We start from the raw sequence: 14,504 nt of genomic DNA, 5'->3' as shown, positions 1-14,504 counted from the left end.
TGCCTGTGTTCCAATGCACCTAATATAATAGGCATGCTCATCTGATCCTGGATAGAATAGGTATGCATCATGACCAGTATCCATTTTAACTAATAGCCATGAATACCCCTCTCCTCCATGAACATGTCCACTCCCCTCTTAAAGCCTTCCAAGTTGGCAGCCATCACCACATCCTGGGGCAGGGAGTTCAACAATTTAACTGTGCAGTGTGAAGAAATACCTCCTTTTATCAGTTTTTAATCTCTCACCCTCCAGCTTCTCCCTGTCCACTCTCCCTGTACCATGCATAATTTTATAGAACTCTATCCTGTCTCCCCCTTAACTGCCTTCTTTCCAAGCCAAACAGCCCTAAGTGTTTTAACTGCTTCTCATAGGGCAGTTGCTCTAGTCCCCTGATCTTTTCGGTTGCTCTTTTCTGCACTTTCTCAAGCTCTGCAATATCCTTTCTTAGGTGTGGTGACCAGAACTGTACACAGGATTCCAAGTGTGGTCTCACCATAGATTTGTACAAGGGCAGTATGATATCAGCAGTGCATTAATATTTATTATGTTGCTGTAAAATTATATAAAATTATTACAATTAAATACTTTTATTTACTAGAGTGGATATTTCCTATATTTTCCTATTGCACATTATTTTTCTGAATATGGCATCCATGTACTCATGTTCCTATTGCTGTATAGTTGGGACATATTGAGAAAACATGGCCCCAGGAGCATAAAAAATATTTTCATTTAAGCTCTTGGTTTGAGAATATAGTGATTAGCTAAAACAACTAAAATATAGTGAAATGTTGTATGTAGTATAAAATAACAGTATTATTTTTAAATTTCTCAATTTGATTTTACCCACTGTTACGATATGGACTGTTTGTACCCCGGAGTGGTCATGGCAGCCCCAGTCAATGTGTGCCCCCGCCTCTCCAGAGCAAGTGGCAAGCCTAGAGCCGCCTGGAGAGGAGCGCTCTGTCATCTTGCGAGCCGGCAGTCAAGGAGCAGAGGCCAGGTCAACCCTCCAGTGAATCAAAGGGATTCCACTGTTCCCAGTGCCCCTGTTCCAGTGGAAGCCATATCGCAGGGAGCTGACAGCATGCAATCACCAGCAGCGCTCCCCCCCCCACCCGAGAGCTGATCGGACTTAATTAGCTAAGCATTAAGAGACGTTAAACAAACAAATAACAACCATTCCTCCGGCTATGCAAAGGAATGTCTTCCTGGACATCGTGATGTGCAGCCTGTGTATGAGCAGCAAAACCCATCAGCAAGAGATTCCTGATTCCCCCAGGGTTGTGCAAACCAATGGAGACAGTATAGTCTACCAAATTATCATACCTCCCTACCCCGGCAGCCGATAGTTAACCCTTTTGTCACCTTTTGTTTAGTTTGGGAATCCCATCCCCCTCCCCCTCGGAAAATAGTATAACTTGGGTCCCCAAGATCTATAGGGTACCTTAGGTCTTCCCTTGGCTTCCTTGCCATTACTCTGCTAGTTGGACTTTGCGTAGTCCACCTCCCACTCTCACCCTCCCTGAGAACCCCACCACTCTGCCCTTTTACCCCAGTGTTTTAGTCCACGGAACTTAGGACATCTCCTCTTCAGGACAGGTACCGTATCGCCCGTCATCACCTCCTGCCACATTGGCGACCGTCACTTTCCTCCTCCCTTTGCTCTTAGGATCTGTATGTGCTTGTGTATATGAATTTTTGTATGCTTGTGAACATAATTAATTGACTAAGTAAAAACCTTTAAACTGAACCCATTTGCCTTCGTCTTTCCTATTGAATCTCAGACTGGACTCCCGTAAACATTGGTTAAACGATCCCAGGTTATGCCCACCGCCTGTTATTGAATGCTAATTTCCCCATATTATTCATAACCGAGCAATTAGGCTAACACCAGTCCCCCTCTACGTCTACCTAAATTTTTGTATGTGTTCTGTCACTAAAGCAGCTCAATATGTTTGGGTAATAAAACTTTTTTTATCATCTTGCTTTTTCATGATTACAGAATATTACATAACCCCTGTCCCGTTTTTGCCATCCCAATGTCCCGTTTTTGACTCAAGGAAATATGGTCAGCCTACACAAGAGCCACCCCTACTCTATACATATAATCTCTCTGCACACATACAGACTCAAATGGAGATTTATTTATTTCCCTTGTACCTCTCCTCCAAAGTAGCCTGCATTCTTTTCTCCTCCATTTTAACCTCCCTACAACCCTGTGTGTTTGACTGGCCCAAGGTCACCCAGCAAGCTTCCATTCCAGAGGGGGGATTCGAACCTGGGTCCCCTCCCCCCCCCCCCCCCGATCCTAGTCTGACACTCTGTCCACTGCGCTAGGCTGGTTCCGAGAGGTAACTCCATCTGCCTCGATTGCTGTTAGCGTCTTTCAGACTACCTTTCCCCTCCTTCAGATTATCTCACAAGAGAACTCACGATGTCATTCCACGGCCTTGCAGACAAGTGCGTTGTTAAAGAGGTCTGAGGCATGGATTTCGTACTGAGTGGTTTCATTTCTTCAAATGAAATTGCGGCTGCACAGTGGCTCAGCTGGACCAAATGGGAAATCTTGCTGCCTCTCGCCTGCTTCATTTATATTCCCATTAGTCTCCTATCTGCACACGAAGATGAAACTGACACTTTTGCCATCAACTCGGCAGCTCGGAGATCAAAACTCTTGCCAGCGTTAGTCATAATAGCATCGGTCGAGGTTTGACTACCTTCTTGCAGGGCTTGGGGAGTTTGCTGCTATAGCGGCTGATGTATGGCCTTGGGCAGTGCTGACGCCTCTGGCCCAACAGGCTGCTGCTCCAATTTTACTCATGCCATACTGAAGTGCTCGGATAGAGAAGATCTGTATAAAGTGTGGTTTCCATGGTAATAAGGTCCAATTATTCCATGAAAATTAATGCCAAATAATTTTTCAGACTTTTTTTGGGGGGTAAATCCTTTTGAAACCAGCAGAGGAAAATTGTCATAAAATGAAAACATACTGGATCAGGTCTATTCTCTATAAGTACACCCATCATGAGAGTTCAGAGAGAAAAGAGTTAAAGAAACATATGCCCAGGAAGCAGAGCTGAGAAATATAATCCTCTCAAGGAGTGAAAAGAGAACAAAAACTTGTTCCAAAGGTGAAAGACAAGTCTTCTTGAAACTGATGCATGGAGCAGAGCCTAAGTAATGGTTTTGGGCTCCAAACCAAGGGAATTGTGCTGCAGTAGGTCAGCCCTCTTGCAGCAAAGGAAAGCGGACGAAATTACTTACTCACCACAATTTATTTATTTAAAATGTTTCTGTGCCACCTTTCAGCCTGACCTGGATGGCCCAGGCTAGCCTCATCTTATTCGATCTCAGAAGATAAGCAAGGTTGGTCCTGGCTAGTACTTGGATGGGTGACCACTGAGGAATACCAGAGACACTATGCAGAGGAAGGCAATGGCAAACCACCTCTGTTAGTGTCTTCCCTTGAGAACCCTACTGGGTTGCCATAGGTTGGCTGCAACTTGACGGCACTTTACATACATGCCACCTTTCCACCCAACTCAGGGTCCCCAAGGCAGCAAATATTAAAACATTCAAAACATTAACACACATTACAAATACAAAGATATACAAAACATTTAAAACCAATAAATAAAACATAAACATGTAAAACCACACAAACAGGAAAGAAGACTAGCAAGAGTTAGCGAGAGAATGCCAAATAAAACAAACAAAAAGTATTTCTCTGCTAGCAGGATGACAGAGGGAAACAGAGGAGAAATGACAGCAAAGACCCTTCCTAGGTTTGTCACCCACCTAGCCTCAAACAGCAGGGGCACCTGATGGAGGGCTCATAGGTTCATATGGGCACAGGCTGCCCTTCAAGTATGCTGGCCTCAAGCCGTGTGATCTTTAATCAATACCAGCACCATGAGTTGGGCTCAGAAGCAAACTGAGAGCCAGCATAGATGAAACAAGATTGAAACAGCATGGTCCCTATGACCCACTCATCAACATTCTGGCCTCCTCACCTCACAGACAGCTCCGCTCGTCACCTCGGCAGGAACCTTTCCGGGCGCAGCAAAGCCTCCCCCCCACACACACACACAGACAGCCCCATTCTCACCTCCTTAGCAGGTGCCATTCTGGTCACAGTAAGGCCTCCCCCCTGCTCTCTTACCAGGTGACTGTCGGCGATCGCTGGCCAGGCCTGGAGCGACTCCCATCAACCAATGCCAGCCTCCACCGCAGCCAGGACACTCTCCAGCTGCCCAACGGTAAGTGTGTTGTCTGCACGTGCACAGACAATGCTTTAAAAAAAAAATTGGGAGGATTTAGACCCCCTGATTATTATTTTTTTAATTTTAGTTTTCAGATTTTTCTTCAAACTGGGGGAATACCCCAAGTTCGAAGAAACATCTGTTGGGGGTCACTGTGCCCCCTATATGCAGATACTTAAGTATCCTCAGGCAGGGGACACAAGTGAGAATTAGACATATAGATATAACATATCTGTGAACAACAGAGCCATTTGCCCTGCTTTGATGGGAATTTTGAACAGATGATCTCATAACATTCATTTTATTTATGTTATTTATAGTCTGACTTTCTCATGGAGACTCTTCCCTTTACCCCCAGCAAGCTGGGTCCTCATTTTACCGACCTCGGAAGGATGGAAGGCTGAGTCAACCTTGAGCCAGCTACCTGAAACCAACTTCCGTTGGGATCGAACTCAGGTAGTGAGCAGAGCTTGGACTGCAGTACTGCAGCTTACCACTCTGCGCCACGGGGTCCTAAAAACTGCCACTATGGATCATAAAAATGGTCGATCAAGTGCACTTGTGATATTTAATGACAGATCAGAGTTTAGGAAACAGAGCACCTGAAGACCGAATGAATGGGACTATCAGTTTTACTCCTAACATCTAACAGTTGATGGTGATGAATGGCTCAGGAGCAGTTATGGATTCCTATGTCACCCCATTTGTCTTCTTTCCATTATAAAAGAAACCTCAAGTATGATAGACATCAAGTAATTTCAAGTCTACAGAATTAGAGACAGTTATAAGAAGTGACTTGCTTTCACTTTGCAAGCGGAAATGTCACACCGCATGAACCATTTGGGGATTCATTGCTCAAAAGAGAAAAATCAATCCAACCATGAGTCATTCTGAATCCCTCAAACTATTTTAATAAAAATGTATCCAGGTATAATTTTTTTGGGGAAGGAGGGGATCAACCCAACCCATACTGTACAAAATTAGAAACATGAACTCTTTCCCTTTAATAAGAGGAATACTGTAGATTTTTGTAACTCAGTTTTAACATCAGAGAGCCAGAGGACCACAGTATTTCTCAGAATGGATTCTCTGGTTAGTCCAAAAAGACTTGGTCTAAGAACAGGGGGGAAAGAAAGTATTTCTCAGCTGTGTACTGTCATCACGTCTTTAGTATATGTGCCACATAGTAAGCAAACAAATTAAAACTGCAAAAAATTGGTATATGGCACCCTCTAGGGAGTAATACTTGAAAAAGCAGATCCTTTGTTCTGGATTGTTTCAAATAAGTAGCTTCTTATTTTGCAGCAATATTTAACTGAATTTTCCTTAGCATTAACAAATTAAACGATCCATTTTAAAGTTTGCAATTCTGAATGAGCATTTTCTCCAGCACGACAGTGGGTGGGGAGATGAGGGACTACATGGACTCAGTCCCACCTTCCACAGATGATCAGCACAGTCAGGATAGAAAGCAATGACTATATACTGTGCAAGGCACTCAAGGTAATAGAATCATAGAGTTGGAAGGAACCACCAGGGTCATCTAGTCCAACCCCCTGCACAATGCAGGAAATTCACAACTTCCTCCCCCCCACACACCCAATGACTCCTACTCCATGCCCAGAAGATGGCCAAGGTGTTGAATTACCATGTGTAACTCTCCTGATGATGGACACAGTCCCTTGCCCAACTACCAGGAAATATCCAGATGAGAATCTGGGTTCCCACACTTATATATATTTATCAATTTATTAAAATATTTATATCCTGTCTTTCCTTGCGGCTCAACGCAACTTACAAATCCTAATCAATTAAAAGCATCAAAACTTAAAACAGACAAAATAAAACCCCAAATGATCCCCTCCCACAAAAAAAGATACCTGTAATCAATACCAGCTTGGTGTAGTGGTTAAAGGGTTGGACTAGGACCTGGGAAGCCCAGGTCTGTCCCCACTCTGTCATGAAAGCTGGCTGGGTGACCTTGGACAAGTCACATGCTCTCATCCTAACCTACCTCACAGGCTTGTTGTGAGGATAAAATGGAAGGGAAGAAGAACAATTTAAGCCTCTTTGGGTCCCCATTAGGGAGAAAAGTGGGATATAAATAAAGGGTTTTGTTTCTTTGTTTTTGCTGTCCAGTCACATCTGACTTAGGAAACAGAGCACCTGAAGACTGAATGAATGGGACTGGCAGTTTTACTCCTAACATCTAACAGTTGATGGTGATGAATGGCTCAGGAGCAGTTATGGATTCCTATGTCACCCCATTTTTCTTCTTTCCATTATAAAACCCTGGTGGGGTTTTCAAGGCAAGAGATGTTCAGAGGTGGGTTGCCATTGCCTGCCTCTGTAATTGGATGGAGATCTCCCATCCAATTAATCGCCAAGCTTGACCCTGCTTAGCTTCTGAGATGTGATGAGATCAGACTAGCCTGGGCCATCAAGGTCAGGGCAAATAATGTAAATACATAAATATTAAAAGCCCTGGCTAATAAAATAGTCTTATAGCACTTCCTAAAAATGTCTAAAAACGGCATCTTCTTCCTCCTGAGGTAGCCCATTCCACAAAATGGGAACTGCAACGGAGAAGGTGCAGGTTCAAGTTGATGCCCAGCAGGACTGCCATGAGGGAAGAGCCAGCAGATGGCATCCTGAGGATGGGTGGACAGGGACATATTTGAGGAGACAATCCTTTAGGTATGTGAGTGGTCAACCATAAAGGTGTTTCAAGGTTATAACCGGCATCTTGAATTGGAATCAGAGACAAATACAGAATCAATGTAGCTAATTTAAGATAGGCAAGACATGTTCCCATGGGCCAGCCCAACCATAATTGCCACATCCTGGACCATTCTGGATTGTCTTCAAGAGCAGCCCAATGTAGGTAGAACACAATATAGTATTCCAACCATAAGGTTACAAAAGTGTGTCACCAAATCAGCTAATTTTAAGAAGGGTGAGAGTTGGAGGACCAGATGCAGCTTACAGATGGCTGGCCACTATACCAAACTGATTTTCAAACATTAAGGCTGGGTCCATGAGCATTCCCAAATTCTTCCCTGTTGTGTCAATGCCAGATCTACAATTAGATCCATCCCCCCTATAAACATCATCCTTCCAAACACCCTTAAGTCTGTCTTGTTTGGATTCAGCTTGTTCTGCCTCAGTCAGCTGAACATGGTTTCAAAGCACTGGTTCAGAGGCAGGATGGACACATCGGGAGGCCTGGATAATGGAATACAGAGCTGGATGTCATCTGCCTATTGATTATACCCTAAAGCTACAAACTCATTCAGCAGCCTCATATAAATGTCGAAGAGTATAGGTGAGAGAACCCTGTGAAACGCCAGAAGAAAAATCCCACTCCAATGCTGACATTTGAGTTTCTTTATATAGCTAATTTATGATTTGTTGTTGTCTAGGTTCCAGATTCAGTCCCTGGCCAGTTCAAAGCCTCAGGTAGTAAGTATGTGGAAGACCTCTAACAGAGACCTTGGAGAGCCACTGCCAGTCTTAGTAGACAGTACCAACTTTGATGGGCGACAGATCTGACTTCGTGTAAGGCAGCTTCATATGTGAATGAGCTCTTTCTTGTGTGAATGAGCTCTTTCTTGAATAAACAATCAAAATACCGCCTCTGTCTCACTCCAGCATGGCCATCTGTAGCATCCTTCCAAGAAAAAAAGAATGATTTACACACTGCAGGCACAGATGTATGGTAAAATAGTTATCTGTACGTGCTCTGCGTCTGCAGCTGATAGAAGAAACTTAGCTGGTTGCATGGCAACAGATGAGTTCCTATCAGAGTCCAGCAGTCTGTCAATTCTTTACTTCATACAGACATTCTGGAACAGGAGACGGACTCTTGTCATACCAGTCTGAAAAAGATAGGCTGCTACGTAAGTCCAGTAGTTCTTCCTACACTTCCTTTGCCGGTTCTTTTTATGACTGTCTTTTACTTATTTTAGAACTCCGTGTCCATCATGAATGTTCTTTTTTCTGAGCTTAATACACCCAAGTCCCGCACAGTCTTATTTTCCTTATTATGCATTCTAAACTTTATATAATCTTTACTTATTCTTCTCTGAATCCTGCTTAATTTGTTAAACACTGGCCAGTATTCCTGAGGATGTCTAAACGTTGCCAAGTACGTATTACATCCCACAACTTGCATAAACAGCTTGTTTTAATATCACCCAAATGGCACTTGAAAAATATCGGATTACACTGCTGGCTCAAATTCAGAGCTCTTATTGTAGTCCCTAGAGTTTTGTTAGCAACAATCTATTTATCCTCCTGTTCCAGTAATGATAATTCAAATGAAACATTATGCCATATCAGATACAAACAGTAGGACTTTACTTTGAATGTGTTCAGAAATTTAGCTAGTTACTAACACCTATTCAAGTTATGAACCAAGTCACAATTATTCCAAAGTCAAGCACTCCAGCTTCTGAGTTTATCCCTTCTTTATTTAGCATGTATATTTATGTTATTTTTTTCTGGGAAAAACAAAATTAATGAAACTGCCATGCTTGTGGCATTCACCATCTATACATTCACAAAAGTGCAAAGTTAGCAAGACCAGCACAAACCTCAGTGCAACATCTGTTTTTTACATTTGTAATTTCTTCTTATGGATTCAGCAAAAACATTTGTTGTGGTTGGCATTAAGTAATCCAACTACTTGCCTGCCTTAGACAAATGTGTCTCTTGTATCTGGAGGAGAAAACAATCAGTCTCTGGGTGGTTATACCTCATGTGACCTCCTGTTTGGGAGTCCCACATTGTCATCCACAGCCTCTCCTCCTGTGCTGGCTGTAGGGAATTGCTGTGGGGTGGAGTCAGGAGATTCCTTTTAGTCCATGCCAAAAAGAGGAATTCAACCAGGCGTCTTTTCTGACAAACCCATCATCCCTCCTTTAGATTTAATATTCCAACACTGGTGTAGCAGCTGGTTAATGGGATTGGGAAGGAATGTTACCTAGGATGGTGAGTGGCCAAGGACTATGAGATTTTCACCTTCCTCATAGCAAAAAAAAAAAAAAAATACCGATGTATCTGGAGTGTACTATTAAACCTGCAGATTTACTGTCACAACTGACTGCTTGACGTTTAGGCATTAGGCTGGGGAACAGAGTAAAGAGTTATGCAGGGGTGGGCTCCCTGCATGATCATAAAAGAGGGGTCCCCTTAAGGGGCTGTGATGGTGAGGGGCATGAAAAACACCTCCACAGCTGGCATGCCAACTATACCCAAGAGGCTTGGGCTGGGCATTGTTTCAATGGAAAAGAAAAGAGAGGATTAGCTTCACTGACTCAGGTTTCGTTTCAAGCAACTGGGGAACAAACTGGCAACTGTAACTTCTCCCTTAGCTCCCTGATCAGAAGCTGCATCTCCAATTCCTTACTGAGTAGATACAGTCTTTGTTGCAGCTCTCTCTATTGGTCAGGTTAACTATTTCGCCACTATGGTGTATCTGGGTTGCCCTCTGTTCAAGGCAGGGGGCAGAGCCAGTTTATTTAGTTGCCAGTAGGGCTAGCACACTGTGTACCACCACCCCCTCTGCAAGTTAACACCAACAAATGAAGTTCATATATGCATGGCTTATAGCTCTTCCGCAAGGACTGTATCATGACTGCATCACCATTAGTTACATGGAGGAATTGAACAATGCCATGTAACTACGAAATTCCCATGACCTCTTGCGGGCCTACCAATGTCTTATATTCACAGACCACATTCTAATTAATTTCCGTACATAAGAACATAAGAAAAGCCATGCTGGATCAGACCAAGGCCCATCAAGTCCAGCAGTGTATTCACACAGTGGCCAACCAGGTGCCTCTAGGAAGCCCACAAACAAGGTGACTGCAGCAGCATTGTCCTGCCTGTGTTCCACAGCACCTAGTAGACACGCTCCTCTGATCCTGGAGAGAATAGACAAGCATCATGACTAGTAGCCATTTTGACTAGCAGCCATGAATAGCCCTCTCCTCCATGAACATGTCCATTCCCCTCTTAAAGCCTTCCAAGTTGGCAGCCATCACCACATCCTGGGGCAGGGAGTTCCACAATTTAACTGTGTGTTGTGTAAAGAAATACTTCCTTTTATCTGTTTTGAATCTCTCTTACAATGCTTATGTTAGCTAAAGTCACCTTATTGACGTAAATAGATCATGCTGGACTTGCTATGTATAAAATCCAATGCCGTTTTAAACAATAGGTATTCACCTTCAGAAATCGATATTACTTCCTCACCACACCAGTTGCAAATGACTACGGGGAGCACATTTCTCAGAATGCTAACCAAAAGAAACAAACATGCTTCCTGCCAAGCTATGTGAACTTAACCCACACAGTGCTTAAGCCCAAACTAGGCTGTTCTCTAGAATAATCATCACTCTTCCCTTGCTTTGCATTTCATGTATATATATAGCAAGGAAAGAGGGAAGAGTATATATATGCCCATGCCTTCAAAATAATTTTGTTAAAAATTAGCAACTGTAAAAGGTTTCTGATAGCCATCAGTCTGTCTGCTGTACTAGTACAAGCCTCTTCCTGTTCAGCAAATTCATAATGGCACTGGCCACCTTAACTGTCTATTAGAGCCCCAAAATATCACATAGTACTCTTATTTCTAGGAGCCCCGTGGCACAGAGTGGTAAACTGCAGTATTGCAGTCCAAAGCTTTGCTCACGACCTGAGTTCGATCCTGACGGAAGCTGGTTTCAGGTAGCTGGCTCAAGGTTGACTCAGCCTTCCATCCATCCGAGGTCGGTAAAATGAGTACCCAGCTTGCTGGGGGTAAAGGGAAGATGACTGGGGAAGGCACTGGCAAACCACCCCGTAAACGAAGTCTGCCTAGAAAATGTTGGGATGTGACATCACCCCATGGGTCAAGAATGACCCGGTGCGTGCACAGGGAACCTTTACCTTTACCTTTACTCTTATTTCTGGATAGTATCACTTCAGGACACGTGTAAGAGATCACTTGCTTAAATGCTCTACAGTACATAAAAATTAAGGTAAAAGGTAAAGGTCCCCTGTGCAAGCACCGGGTCATTCCTGACCCATGGGGTGATGACACATCCCAATGTTTACTAGGCAGACTTTGTTTATGGGGTGGTTTGCCAGTGCCTTCCCTGATCATCTTCCCTTTATCCCCAGCAAGCTGGGTGCTCATTTTACCGACGTCGGGAGGATGGAAGGCTGAGTCAACCTTGAGCCGGCTACCTGAAACCGACTTCCATCGGGATCGAACTCAGGTCGTGAGCAGAGCTTGGACTGCAGTACTGCAGCTTACCACTCTGCGCCATGGGGCACAAAAGGCTAGCATTTTAGGAAGAAGTTTGATTAGGACCTGTCTTTATGACATACTATCTTTCAGTGTGTAGGGATTTTTGTTTTTCTACTGCATGTGAACATTCAGAAACAATTCTTCAGACACCAGCCCTGTTCATATTCACTCTACATGCATAGAGTTGACCAGAGTCATGCTCTCTGTAGTGCTTTTGATTTTGCATGCAAAAACCATGGGTGTACACATGTATGGATGTAGGGCTCCCTACATTACATTCACCTGTATGGAGAGATGTCCAGGAGGAAAGCAGGGTGCACAATTTTGCTGCTCTCTACATACATAGAGCTGTACTTTGAGTGACTTAACTGGGCTACAATATGAAGTACTACAGAAAAACTACAGACTATATTTCTGAGAGCATAGTTTGGCTCCTAAGTTCATTGTGGAAATCACTCATGGCTGCTTCACAAATTTCCCATGGAAAAATGCTTTTAAAATGGAAAGTTTCACACACAGAGATGGAAAAAATAGCAAGTCTGGCAGGGAGTCATTTAAATTCCCTATGGTGTGCTTCAGACTAAACACATAGAATATGTCCATAGTCCATGCAATAACTAATGATGGTATGTGCACACACTGAGGCCAGTGTACATAGTATGGGTTTTTTAATTCTATGCCTTGCCATGTGTAGATTCCTCACTGGGCAAGAGCCTGTTAGAGACAACTACAGATAACACCAACAAAGTGTTCTTAGGAGTCAGGACTACAATTTAAATCAGTTCATACTCCTGAAGTCTTTTGAAACTAGTGTTAAAAGAAGTGAAAACATGTTCGCGTAAAACACAGAGAACTAAATTAGCTCAGATTAGAGATGCTAATATATGGGGTGAGGGGAATGGATTTTTAAAAAATGCCCCCCCCCCAAAAAAAAGAGTTTAGGTTTGCTAGGAAACCTATATGTATATATTTCAATTTGTACACACACACACACCAACTTCCATTTCTTCCTGGGCTTTAAAATTTCTGGACATTTTACATCTCTATCTCAACTACAGTACAATGTACATCAATATAAATGCAAACAGTTGGTTAAGTTTTGTGGACAGGTTCTCAGACAACAAGCTGAAAAAGCATACTTTACAATACAAAGGAGAGTCATACAGAATCACACTGTCCCATTACTTGTGATCAAATCCTGATGGGTTTTCAGTCTTTGCCCCTCTTCTTAACCCTTTTCCTTCCTTGCTCCTTGGTTTCTCGGTGGCCACCTTTGGCTTTTTTATTTTTATTTTTTACCAACCCCCCTTTATTGTATTCTTTTTCCCTCTGGGCTCTTCTCCTTTCCCTAGTTGTAGTGTTATTTGTTCAGTAATCTATCAAAGATGAGAGAATGAAAAAGTAAACTATTAAATTATCACAACTGGACGTCTGACTACACTATTAAATGGTGAGTTACACTTGCAAAAACAACAACAACAACATGCTTTCTCTGATCCCAAAGAGTACAAACATGTAGGTTAAACAGCATTAGCAAAGTCAAGACTGGATATGACACCAGGTGTCAGACCCGTTGAAGAGAAGGAGCAGAGAGACTGCTGGCTCACATGGCAGTCCTAAGAAGATGCATTACTACTGCTTAACAACAGAAAGGCAGTTACTCATTTTAGTTATGTCAGGCTATTAATGCTTGCTATGGCAGATACATATTTCAGTTATGGGGTTAAAGAAGAAGAAGAGTTGGTTTTTATATGCCGACTTTCTCTACCACTTAAGGAAGAATCAAACCGGCTTACAATCTCCTTTCCTTCCTCTCCCCACAACAGACACCCTGGGAGGTAGGTGGGGCTGAGAAAGCTCTAAGAGCTGTGACTAGCCCCAAGGTCACCCATCTGGCTTCATGTGGAGGTGTGGGGAAACCCACCCGGTTCACCAGATTAGCCTCCGCCGCTCATGTGGAGGAGTGGGGAATCAAACCCAGTTCTACAGATCAGACTCCACCGCTCCAAACCACCACTCTTAATCACTACACCATGCTGGCTCTCTAGACTCCATTGAAAAGTACTAAGACCAGAGAGTTTTTTAAGAATGCATTTGTGCCTACTCACCATTCTCTCTCCCTGGCCTTCTTATTTTCTGGATCTTGTGGGTTGGACACAACAAGATTTTCAGGTAATGAAAAGAGAATGAAGGGGTCTTTTTTGACCACCAAAAAGGACTATCCCATGGATCGTGGGACCTGCCTAGAAATAAACAATGTGGGATGGGAACTTGCTTTTTATTAATTTACAAAACCCCATTTTCCCCCATACCTAAGGGAGTCTTCTGAGTTTGCAGAAACTACAAGCCAGCTTAGGCAGACATCCTCCCCTCTCTCGAGCTGGGCTAGAGAGGCATGGCCGGCCTGACCAAGTGACATTTATGTCATATGCAGCTCTCGTAACAATTGAGTTCGATACCCCTGGACTAAACGATGCCAACTGAGAAAGACAGGAGATCAGCAAAGTGGGCATGTCATGTAGTTCTGATTTAAACATACTCTGCACTGCTGTCAGACATTTCATCCCTGGTTCCAGCACTTACACCTCTATTACAGGTTGATGAAGAAACAGAACTGATTATTGGATAATTAGATAATTTGTTCCACATTCTGAAAGCACAGATCGGCCATTGTATTCCAACAAAGCTTTCCTTCCCTGCTACATTTTTCCTCATATTCTTTCATATAACTCAAATATACTATTTGATAGCCAAGAACGCTGAGAAAATGTTTTACCTGTAAGAACAGCTAAATGACAGTATTGTCGTTGGTGAAATAGGGGGAAACTTCCCATTTCACACTTCAAGGATGGAGAAGTCTTCAGCACATTAGGTTATTTTGAAGGCAGCTCTCACTCCACAGGGCTAAGCTGAAGATTTCTTCTCTTTTTGGATAG

The sequence above is a fragment of the Euleptes europaea genome, chromosome 5, assembly GCF_029931775.1.
Source record: "Euleptes europaea isolate rEulEur1 chromosome 5, rEulEur1.hap1, whole genome shotgun sequence".
NCBI classification, from domain to species: Eukaryota; Metazoa; Chordata; class Lepidosauria; order Squamata; family Sphaerodactylidae; genus Euleptes; species Euleptes europaea.
The sequence above is the reverse complement of the archived record's forward strand: the minus strand, read 5'-3'. Positions refer to the sequence as shown.